This window comes from Bufo bufo, chromosome 2 (genome assembly GCF_905171765.1).
Source record: "Bufo bufo chromosome 2, aBufBuf1.1, whole genome shotgun sequence".
In the NCBI taxonomy this organism is placed as follows: domain Eukaryota; kingdom Metazoa; phylum Chordata; class Amphibia; order Anura; family Bufonidae; genus Bufo; species Bufo bufo.
Genome location: NC_053390.1, coordinates 361,197,446 through 361,209,454, shown reverse-complemented (window position 1 = coordinate 361,209,454; position 12,009 = coordinate 361,197,446).

Below are 12,009 nucleotides of genomic sequence, written 5' to 3'. Positions count from 1 at the left end.
ATCGGTGGGGGTCTGATACCCAGGACCCCCATCTATCAGCTGTTTGATAAGGCAGCAGCGCTCGTGGTAGCGCCGTAGCCTTCTCACAGCTTCTCCCAGGTCAGTGACGACACGTTCATCGGTCACTTGGCCTATGCACAGCTCAGACCCAATCAAGGGGTTGAATGGGGTTGAGCAAAATACCATGCACAGCCACTATACAATGTACAGCGCTGTGTTTGGTGAACTGCAAGAAGGCAGCGGCACTCACAGGAACGTTTCTGCCTTCTCAAACTAATGATCGGCGGGGGTCCTGGGTGTCGGACCCCCACCAATCAGGTACTGATGACCTATCCTGAAGATGGGTCATGGGTTAAAAAAAAAAGGAAACCCTTTTAAGGATTCCATTTTGGAATAGTATACTTTAAAATTACTAAGGGTTCCAAACCTTTCAAAATCCTGTAACAGAACAGAGAGTGAAATGAGCGTATTGGTGACATAGAGCAGTAAGTAATCAGCATAAAGGGCCAGTTTATGGTGGTATTGACCTAATTTAATACCTTGGATATAAGGGGAGTTACGATTCGCAACACCCAAATGTTCCATAGCAATGACATATCACGGGGGGACAAGGGACAGCCCTGTCTAAAGCACGTTGTATTTTTAATGGCACCACTTTAGGGTGTCTGAGTTCACGGAACACACATGCCTTGATTGCAAAATCCACTAAATATATTGCACTCACCAGATAACACTGTAAAAACATTCATCTGAATCATTTCAAGTGTCCCAAAACTCCAAAGCTCAGTGTCTGTAATAAATAGTTATAAGTCCATAGGAGGCCAGTCAAATGGGGGTGGAGGGCTATTTTGGGTTGCATCAGGTGAACTGCATGAATTTAAAACATATTTTGGGGTGACGATGTCAAAGAAACTAAGCAATTCTGCAATTGTTTATAGGCTTTCATTTTTATAGCATTCATGGTGGTTAGAAATGACAAATAGCACGTGCTGAGGTTCAGTAGCCACCTAACATTAATGCACGTCACTGTAAGGAGCAGAGCTAGGAGCTGTGGCACTGGAATGGCAGGACCGTTATTTTAGAATTGTCCAGGTGCTCTCTTATTTTTTATGGGTCTTTTTAATAAATGTAAGTGCAAAGCCTATGTGCCCAAATTCTGGTTCATTTTCATTCAGGTATCTGCCCCATTGTCACCTCTTAAGCCATATCTGCTTTCTGACACAAAGTAAGCCAGCTAATAGGTGGCACAGGGTGGCCCACAAAAAAACACAACCCTGTTTCACTTGTGTGGTTTTTACAGGATAATACTTAATGGGCCTCATTTATCAAAACTGTTTTACATTAAAACTATCAACCCTCAGATTTCATTTTACCAGAGCCATTTACTAAATGAATGAGCCCCATCGTATCCTTCCCAGTCATCCGAGTGTTTCTCTATGAAGAGGACAGTACTGCAGTGTCCAACATGCCTTATTCAATTCAATAAAGAATTGTGATTGTGGAGGCCTATCTATACACAGGCTCATTTAAAGAAACAGAGGACTATTTTACTAGTCACTTTCTGGACCTTTCTGTTCCAGCAAAAAGCAGTATACATGGTTAGATGCAGAAGTGGCGTAAGACACAATCTGTGATGATGCCAAACATGTTCAGCAAACCATCATTGTTGCAAACATCTAGGAGAGGATTCTGAGAAGCTTCAAGCTTGAGTAAATTAACGTGAAAATTTCAGTAGACACACATTAGCAGAACAAGTACTGAAATATTTTCATCTGATTCCATCTAATTGGGTTAATTCCCAGAATAGTAGGTACTGGCACGTAGAAAATTCACACAAGCTGCACCAGCAGCCATTTCATGATCCAAAAATTGGTGTTTTGCTGCACAATTACAGGTATGTGGATTGTGGATCCAATATATACTTTGCTAAATATATGAACACAGCTGTTCACAAAGCAATTCTATGCACAGCTCATTATGGCATTCTTCTATGATCCAGTATCCTGTACAAACCACACAAATAAAACATGGTTCTGTTTTTTGTGTCCCACTCTGTGTAATTTTACACAGTCAAGTCACATTATTATGACCACCAGGTAATATCCACAGTAACCCCCATGTGCAGCATGGACAACAGCTAGATGGGCTGGGAGTGACTCAATAAGGTCCTGGTAGGTTGTCACAGGTATCTGGCGCCATGCTGAATGCAGTACATCCCACGAGGCTGGAGCATGCATGGGGAGGGGAGAGTAAACATGATGATCAAGGTGCTCCCACAGATGGTCAATAGGGTTAAAAACTGAGGAATTAGGGGGCCAGGGGTAGTACTTGTAAGTCTTAGTCATGCTCTTCCAACCAATGTCATACATCAACTAATGTCGGACACCATCAGACATATCAAATTGTCATGTCCCATCTGCCCCAGGGAAGACAATGGGTGTATGCGATTTGTAAGGATGGATTCACACTCTAATCAGTTGAAAGTGCCTTCCACATTGATCAGTGGGTCCAGAGAATGCCCAAAAAAAATCCCCAGACCATAATTTTGCCTCCACCAGTTTGTGTTCTTCCAGCAATGGGTGCAGGGTATTTTTTTTATGATTTATTTGTCTGACACACCAACATCCATCTGTTCGATAAAGCAGAAAACATGACTCATCGGAGAAGACAAGCCTTTGCCAATCAGTGGCGGTCCAATTCTGATACTGACACAAAAATGTAAGCCTTTTCTGCTTCAGAACCTCATATACAGTAGGGTTCGCTGAAATGTTGTTTTAGAAACACATCTGATAGCCCCCTGGTTCATTTTCATGGTGAGCTGCTTTTCTGTAGCATGTTGGTCTCCCCTCGCACACCTGGTGCTCCAGAGTTTCCACATGGCTTTTTTGCAATGGTGTCATTTGTCCACTCACGATACACTTCACCACAGCAGCACATGAACAGTTCACAAACTGCGCAGTTTCAAAAATATTTCCACCCTTGGCCCAAAAGCCAATTATCACGCCTTTTACCCATAACAGCCACAATAGATATGTGTGCAGATTATCGCACACCTTATATACCCACCAAGCCAGCTCACCACATGTGACTTTCTTCATGAGCTACATGGTGCCGACGTCGAAAGCAGGAAGCGGTCATAATAATGTGATTTAACTGTGTAGAATACATAGCCTAAAGATGCACCAAATTTATCATTCAGTATCAGCTACTGTGATAAATTTGGTGCATTTTTAGTCGGTCTAATCTACATTTGCACTGTTTAAATCATACACAGTATTAGCAAATCTTCCCATTGTGCTTCTATGGAAAAACTCAGCCCATAAAAGGTACTATGCATAGATTTCTATATTTAAGGGAATATATTGTGTAAAGTATGTATTTTACTCATTCAAAGCAGACAATGATATTTATTTTCTAAAGGGTCCAAAAACAGAGCCAGGAAACTATTGGCTGGGTAAACTGTTTGAAGGTTTTCTAAGAGATGCTATCTTGGAGTACCTCAATGAAAAAAAGCAAATAACGTCATATCAGCATGGCTTCATAAGGGATCGGTCATGTCAAACAAATTTAATCAGTTTCTATGAGTAGGTACGTTATAGACTTGACAGCGGCGAATCAATGGATGTCGTATATCTGGACTTCTCCAAAGCATTTGACACTGTACCACATAAAAGGTTAGTATATAAGATGAAAATGCTTGGACTGGGAGAAAATGTCTGTATTTGGGTAAGTAACTGGCTCAGTGATAGAAAACAGAGGGTGGCTATTAACGGTACATACTCAGATTGGGTCACTGTCACTAGTGGAGTACCTCAAGGGTCAGTATTGGGCCCTATTCTCCAATATATTTATTAATGATCTTGTAGCAGGCTTGCACAGTAAAATATACATTTTTGCAGATGACACTAAACTGTGTAAAGTAATTAACATGGAAGAGGACAGTATACTGCTACAGAGGGATCTGGATAGATTGAAGGCTTGGACAGATAAGTGGCAGATGAGGTTTAACACTGACAAATGTAAGGTTATGCACATGGGAAGGAATAATGCAAGTCACCTGAACATACTAAATGGTGAAACACTGGGTCACACTGACATGGAAAAGGATCTAGGAATTTTACTGAACAGCAAACTAAGCTGTAGAAACCAGTGTCAGGCAGCTGCTGCCAAGGCCAATAAGATAATGGTTGCATCAAAAGTGGCATAGATGCCCGTGATGAGAACATAGTCCTACCACTTTACAAATCACTAGTCAGACCACACATGGAGTACTGTGGTCCTGTGAACAAGGCAGACATAGCAGAGCTGGAGAGGGTTCAGAGGAGGGCAACTAAAGTAATAACTGGAATGGGGGGACTACAGTACCCTGAAAGATTATCAAAATTAGGGTTATTCACTTTAGAAAAAAGACAACTGAGGGGAGATCTAATTACTATGTATAAATATATCAGGGGTAAGTACAGAGATCTCTCCCATCATCTATTTATCCCCAGGACTGTGACGAGGGGACATCCTCTGAATCTGGAGGAAAGAAGGTTTGTACACAAACATAGAAGAGGATTCTTTACGGTAAGAGCAGTGAGACTATGGAACTCTCTGCCTGAGGAGGTGGTGATGGTGAGTTCACTAAAAGAGTTCAAGAGGGGCCTGGATGTATTTCTGGAGTGTAATAATATTACAGGCTATAGCTACTAGAAATAGGTTGTTGATCCAGGGAGTTATTCTCATTGCCTGATTGGAGTCGGGAAGGAATTTTTTTCCCCTTAAGGGGGGGGGGGGGGGGGGGGATTGTCTTGTACCTCACAGTTGTTGTTTTTTTGCCTTCATCTGGATCAACTTGTGGGATAACAGGCCGAACTGGATGTACAGATGTCTTTTTTCGGCCTTATAAACTATGTTAATCTGTGTTTATTTTCCGATTGCAGATTTTTTTAAAGTTTATATTTCCTATGGGACAGTGTCCTAGACCAGCTTTGTGCAAAGAGGAGGGATCCTGTGTTATCTGCCTCCAGCTTTATAACAGAGGTGTTACTGCATCCCTAATGTCACGGGGTAGCATCACGGGTGTAAAGATAGAGCGGAGGTGCACCCTCTGAGCTGCCACCCGGTCCCCTGTCCCTGCCTACTTGCACCACCCGCCCTAGGTGACGGGGCGCAACTGGGCGACAGTCCCTGACCTGAGTAAGTGCAAGCAGAAAGATAGAGACAGCAGGGAAGCGGACAGCCAATGAGAGGTAGCACACGAGCAGACAGAGAGGTGAAACAAGCAAGGTACCACCAAAAAACGGAAGGGCGAGGCGGGTCAACTAGCCGGGGTCAGTCCAGGAGGTCACGTCAGTACAAGAGAAGAGGCAAAGACAAAATCCAAAAGCAAGCCGAGGTCAAAATCCGAGAGGTAGCGTCAAGGTTCAGGGAGCAGGCAGAAGAGGTGTCAGGAAGCAGATCAAGGGTCAAATCGAAAGGTAAGCTAAATAACAATAATAATACACAGCCTAAGGGACCAAAATCACAGGCAATCTGTAGCCAGCAGGTTGCCTGTATTTATAGTGGGGCGTGAGGTCATGTGATGTGGCCAGCGTCCCATGACCGACACGATCGAGCACTGAGTGATCAGCTCGGCGCTCAAGGCAGACCTAGGAGCAAGGAGCCTCCCAGCTAGCAAAGCCGCCCTGGGAACGAGGCGAAAAAATTATCTCTACAGAACAAGAAGTGCCAGCCTGTTATCGGGCTAATGGGCCAAAGTGAAACGTTTTCAGGATTTTTTTTTTTTTTACTTTATAGTGTCTTGAAAGTTGGCTGTTGCCCGCACCACCGCATCTATAAATGCTTTAAGTAGACCAAGGGATTTCATTGCAGACCTGATAGAAGGGAGTGGAATGCTCTAAAGTTGACACGCTGATTCCTAAAGAAGCACTCCCGCAAAGATTGTCATTCTCTAACCTGTTAGTAAGGTATATGATGTAACCTGTAGTGAAGGTAATCTTCTTACCAGTGTCTGTATTTGTGAGCTATCCCCTCCCTTCTGATCCTCAGTTGTGTCATGTGACCAGCAATCAGACTTTCCAAATAACACAGCATCTTACTGTATGTGAGGACAGGAAGTCAGTTTCTCTATGTATTTCTATGGCAGCCTCAATGTCAGTCTCATAGGAGTGAATGGAGAAGTAACGGACTTCCTGTCCTGTGTCAGTTGGAGATCAGAGTGTTGGTCACACGACACAGCTAAGGATCAGAAGGGAGAGGAGAGATCACAAATACAGTCACTGATTAGAAGATGATATTCACTACAGGTTACATCATGCACCTTTCTAACAGGTCAGAGAATATATTTTTTTGTGGGAGTGTTATTTAAGTCTTGTTTTTTTTTCTCTGAAAGAGAGTTTCATTTGTATAGTATCCACTATATATCCTAGAATTTTTTTCTTAGTAGGTATACACCTTGGAACCTGGGCTGATGTGGGATTTTTCTGTTTATCAAAAAAAGCAACAACTCTATAAACAGGCAGCTCTCCATTTCACTGATTATATGGAAAGATGCTTTAGTTGCTAAGTCAGCTGACTACCCAATGTCAGCACATATGTAAAAATAGAATATACATATAAAACGGGCACACAAAGAATCCTAAAGGCACTTTAATAAATGGTACAATATACAGTTGCAAGAAAAAGTATGTGAGCCCTTTAGAATGATATGGATTTCTGCACAAATTGGTCATAAAATGTGATCTGATCTTCATCTAAGTCACAACAATAGACAATCACAGTCTGCTTAAACTAATAACACACAAAGAATTAAATGTTACCATGTTTTTATTGAACACACAATGTAAACATTCACAGTGCAGGTGGAAAAAGTAAGTGAACCCTTGGATTTAATAACTGGTTGAACCTCCTTTGTCAGCAATAACTTCAACCAAACGTTTCCTGTAGTTGCTGATCAGACGTGCACAATGGTCAGGAGTAATTCTTGACCATTCCTCTTTACAGACCTGTTTCAGTTCAGCAATATTCTTGGGATGTCTGGTGTGAATCGCTTTCTTGAGGTCATGCCACAGCATCTCAATCGGGCTGAGGTCAGGACTCTGACTGAGCCACTCCAGAAGGCGTATTTTCTTCTGTTTAAGCCATTCTGTTGTTGATTTACTTCTATGCTTTGGGTCATTGTCCTGTTGCAACACCCATCTTCTGTTGAGCTTCAGCTGGTGGACAGATGGCCTTAAGTTCTCCTGCAAAATGTCTTGATAAACTTGAAAATTTATTTTTCCTTCAATTATAGCAATCCGTCCAGGCCCTGACGCAGCAAAGCAGCCCCAAACCATGATGCCCCCACCACCATACTTCACAGTTGGGATGAGGTTTTGATGTTGGTGTGCTGTGCCTCTTTTTCTCCATAGTGTTGTGTGTTTCTTCCAAACAACTCAACTTTGGTTTCATCTGTCCACAGAATATTTTTCCAGTACTGCTGTGGAACATCCAGGTGCTTTTGTGCAAACTATAAACATGCAGCAATGTTTTCTTTTTACAGCAGTGGCTTACTCTGTGGTATCCTCCCATGAAATCCATTCTTGTTTAGTGTTTTACATATCGTAGATTCGCTAACAGGGATGTTAGCTTATGCCAGAGACTTTTGTAAGTCTTTAGCTGACACCCTCGGATTCTTCTTTACCTCATTGAGCAGTCTGCGCTGTTCTCTTGCAGTCATCTTTATAGGACGGCCATTCCTAGGGAGAGTAGCAGCAGTGCTGAACTTTCTCCATTTATAGACAATTTGTCTTACCGTGGACTGATGAACAGCAAGGCTTTTGGAGAAACTTTTATAACCCTTTCCAGCTTTATGCAAGGCAACAATTCTTAATCGTAGGTCTTCTGAGAGCATTTTTTGTGCAAGGCATCATTCACATCAGGCAATGCTTCTTGTGAAAAGCAAACCCAGAACTGGTGTGTGTTTTTTTATAGGGGAGGGCAGCTGTAACCAACACCTCCAATCTCTTCTCATTGATTGGACTCCAGTTGGCTGACCCCTCACTCTAATAAGCTCTTGGAGATTTCATTAGTCTAGGGGTTCACATACTTTTTCCACTTGCACTGTGAATGTTTACATGGTGTGTTCATTAAAAACATGGTAACATTGAATTCTTTGTGTGTTATTAGTTTAAGCAGACTGATTGTCTATTGTTGTGACTTAGATGAAGATCAGATCACATTTTATGACCAATTTGTGCAGAAATCCATATCAATCCAAAGGGTTCACATACTTATTCTTGCAACTGTAGATTGTACAATACAATATAGCTAAATTATAAAAATGAGTATTAAAACATGCTATCCTGATCCTTATATATGCTGTGGGGTCACCTTGCAGTTATGAAATGCCAAATAGATGCATAAAACTCTTGGAGCGTTGTGCAATCTTTTCTTCCATATCCTACGTGAGAGAAGTTTCTGATGATTTTGCACAAGCAATGGGAGATAGTGAACTTGCTATAATCATTCTCCTAGGAACACCAGTTGCATGTAGAATTCCAGTGAGGGAGATGCAATGGATATTCCTTTTGGTAATTTATTGAATATACCTATATAGGTCAAATGAAAATCCTCCCTCCAGACAGGAAAAAGACTGAAAGACACAGAATGGGAGCTCACAGAAGAAGGGGAATTACAACATGAAAAGCAATGAATTTAAGCCATATGACTTCATAAAACCAAATATAACAATGGCCACTACATGGCAGAAAAGTACAGTAAATATAGTGGTTAACAAATAGAACAGAATAATGAATTCTAGTTTGCGAAACCATTAGCTGGGGCATCACAGTAGATTATTAATACATTCTACATGGAAATCCACATTAATCCCAACATGTGACATACTGTTATGTCACATGTGTCTTCAGAGATAGCACCCACTCTGCAGTGGAGTGGACGTCATAGAAGCCGGGGGCCTGCTGTTTTACACAACAGACACCCGGGCCTAATTTTTGCAACTAGCGGTAATGCTGATCACGGACATTTAACCCCTGAGATGCCATGGTCAAATGTGACCACGGCATCTGGGAGTGCAAAAACCCAATAATGCACACTTCGAGGTGTGTACCGGCTTGCCCTAGTATTAAAATGCAAGAAAAACTATACAAATGTGGTATTGTGATCATACTGACAAAGAGAATGCAGAGCACAAGTCAGTTTTACTGCATACTTTTTGCGGACCAGATGGGGCTGCAAAAGATATGGACAGGACACCGTGTGCTATCCTCATCCATATTCCCAACAAAAAAGATACGCACAAGAATAGGCATATTTAACATAGGGCAGAATGTGCGGGACCACAAAATGCGGGACACACAAGGCTGGTACCCGTGTTTTGTGGATCGGCAATTTGCAGACCGCAAAACTGATACAGTTGTGTGAATGCGCCCTTAGTTCTGGCTAACTGATTATCTTATATGCTTATAGGCACATATCAATAGTACATATTCATAGATTGGATTTGATTGTTGCGTATTTAAACTGTTTGCAAAACTGATGGTAGCACAGCTTACCCCCTCCTAATTACTGCTGTAGTGGGCCGATTGACTCTGACCTAAGTTGCAGCTCTCATCATGTTGTATTGGTAGATTGTATACCTGGAGTGGTCTGTGTACCAGTCAGTGTTAGGCGAGATCAATGTTGTATGGCTTCTGCTTGGACTGTGGCTCCTGCTGTTTGATGCATCGCCTGTATTTATTCTGTGTATTCTAGGATTGGGTCCTAGTTGAATTGGAGAGAAGTTACACTATCAATTATGGATAACAATGAAGTAAAATGCTTCATTGTGAATATTGCATACAGCTGGACGTGTTTTGCAGCTTACTCCGCTCCTTTATAAGTTGCATTGTTCAAAATCTCCTATGGTTTCCACTATATATAGACCAGGTCCTCACTAATTAAAAATAAAAAATCTGGACCAGATCATCGTGCATATCACATATAAGGGGCATTGTTCAGATTCTCCTGTGCAAGTAATGCTAATTCTTTAAAGATGAATAATTACATAGTAACATAGTATATAAGGTCGAAAAAAGACATTTGTCCATCCAGTTCAGCCTGTTATCCTGCAAGTTGATCCAGAGGAAGGCAAAAAAAAAACAACTGAGATAGAAGCCAATTTTCCCCACTTAAGGGGGGAAAAAAATTCCTTCCCGACTCCATTCAGGCAATCAGAAAACTCCCTGGATCAACTACCCATCTCTAGTAGCTATAGCCTGTAATATTATTATACTCCAGAAATACATCCAGGCCCCTCTTGAATTCCTTTATTGTACTCACCATCACCACCTCCTCAGGCAGAGTTCCATAGTCTTACTGCTCTTACCGTAAAGAATCCTCTTCTATGTTTGTGTACAAACCTTCTTTCCTCCAGACGCAGAGGATGTCCCCTCGTCACAGTCACAGTCCTGGGGATAAATAGATGATGGGAGAGATCTCTGTACTGTCCCCTGATATATTTATACATAGTAATTAGATCTCCCCTCAGTCGTCTTTTTTCTAAAGTGAATAACCCTAATGTTGATAATCTTTCAGGGTACTGTAGTTGCCCCATTCCAGTTATTACTTTAGTTGCCCTCCTCTGGACCTTCTTCAGCTCTGCTATGTCTGCCTTGTTCACAGGACACCAGAACTGTACACAGTACTCCATGTGTGGTCTGACTAGTGATTTGTAAAGTGGTAGGACTATGTTCTCATCACGGGCATCTATTCCCATTTTGATGCAACCCATTATCTTATTAGCCTTGACAGCAGCTGCCTGATACTAGTTTTTACAGCTCAGTTTGCTGTTCACTAAAATTCCTAGGTCCTTTTCCATGTCAGTGTTACCCAGTGTTTTACCATTTAGTATGTACAGGTGACTTGCATTATTCCTTATCATGTGCATAACTTTACATTTGTCAGTGTTAAACCTCATCTGCCACTTATCTGCCCAAGCCTCCAACCTATCCAGATCCATCTGTAGCAGTATACTGTCCTCTTCCATGTCAATTACTTTACACAGTTTAGTGTCATCTGCAAAAATGTATATTTTACTGTGCAAGCCTTCTACACGATCATTAATAAATATATTAAAGAGGATAGGGCCCAGTACTGACCCCCGAGGTATTCCACTAGTGACAGTGACCCAATCTGAGTGTGTATCATTAATAACCACCCTCTGTTTTCTATTACTGAGCCAGTTACTTACCCAAATACAGACATTTTCTCCAAGTCCAAGCATTCTCATTCTATATACTAACCTTTTATGCAGTACAGTGTCAAATGCTTTGGAGAAGTCCAGATATACGGCATCCATTGATTCGCCGCTGTCAAGTCTAGAACTTACCTCCTCATAGAAACTGATTAAATTAGTTTGACATGACCGATGCCTCGTGAAGCCATGCTGATATGGCGTTATTTGCCTATTTTCATTGAGGTACTCCAAGACAGCATCTCTTAGAAAACCATCAAACAGTTTACCCATAACGGATGTTAAACTTACCAGCCTATAGTTTCCGTGCTCTGTTTTTGGACTCTTTTTGAATATTGGCACCACATTTGCTATGCGCCAATCCTGTGGAACACTTCCTGTCAGTTTAGAGTCCTTAAATATCAGAAATAAGGGTCTGGCTATGACATTACTTAATTCTCTTAGAATACAGGGGGGGGTTATGCCATCTGGTCCTGGCGATTTGTCTATTTTAATCTGTTTAAGACACCGCTATACTTCTTCCTGGGTCAGACAGGGCACTTTTAATGGGGAATTTACTTTTACATTATGCATTTTATCTGACAATTTATTTTCTTCAGTAAATACAGTGGAGAAAAAAAATATTTAAGAGCTTTGCTTTCTCCTCATCGCTCTCTGCAACTCCTCCCTCATCAGTCTGTAAAGGGCTGACACCTTCAGATTTTGGCTTTCCGTTTGAGATCCGTCATGGGCTCTCACAAGCGGTCCAAAATGGATCAGTTTTGCCCTAATGCATTCTGAATGGAAAAGGA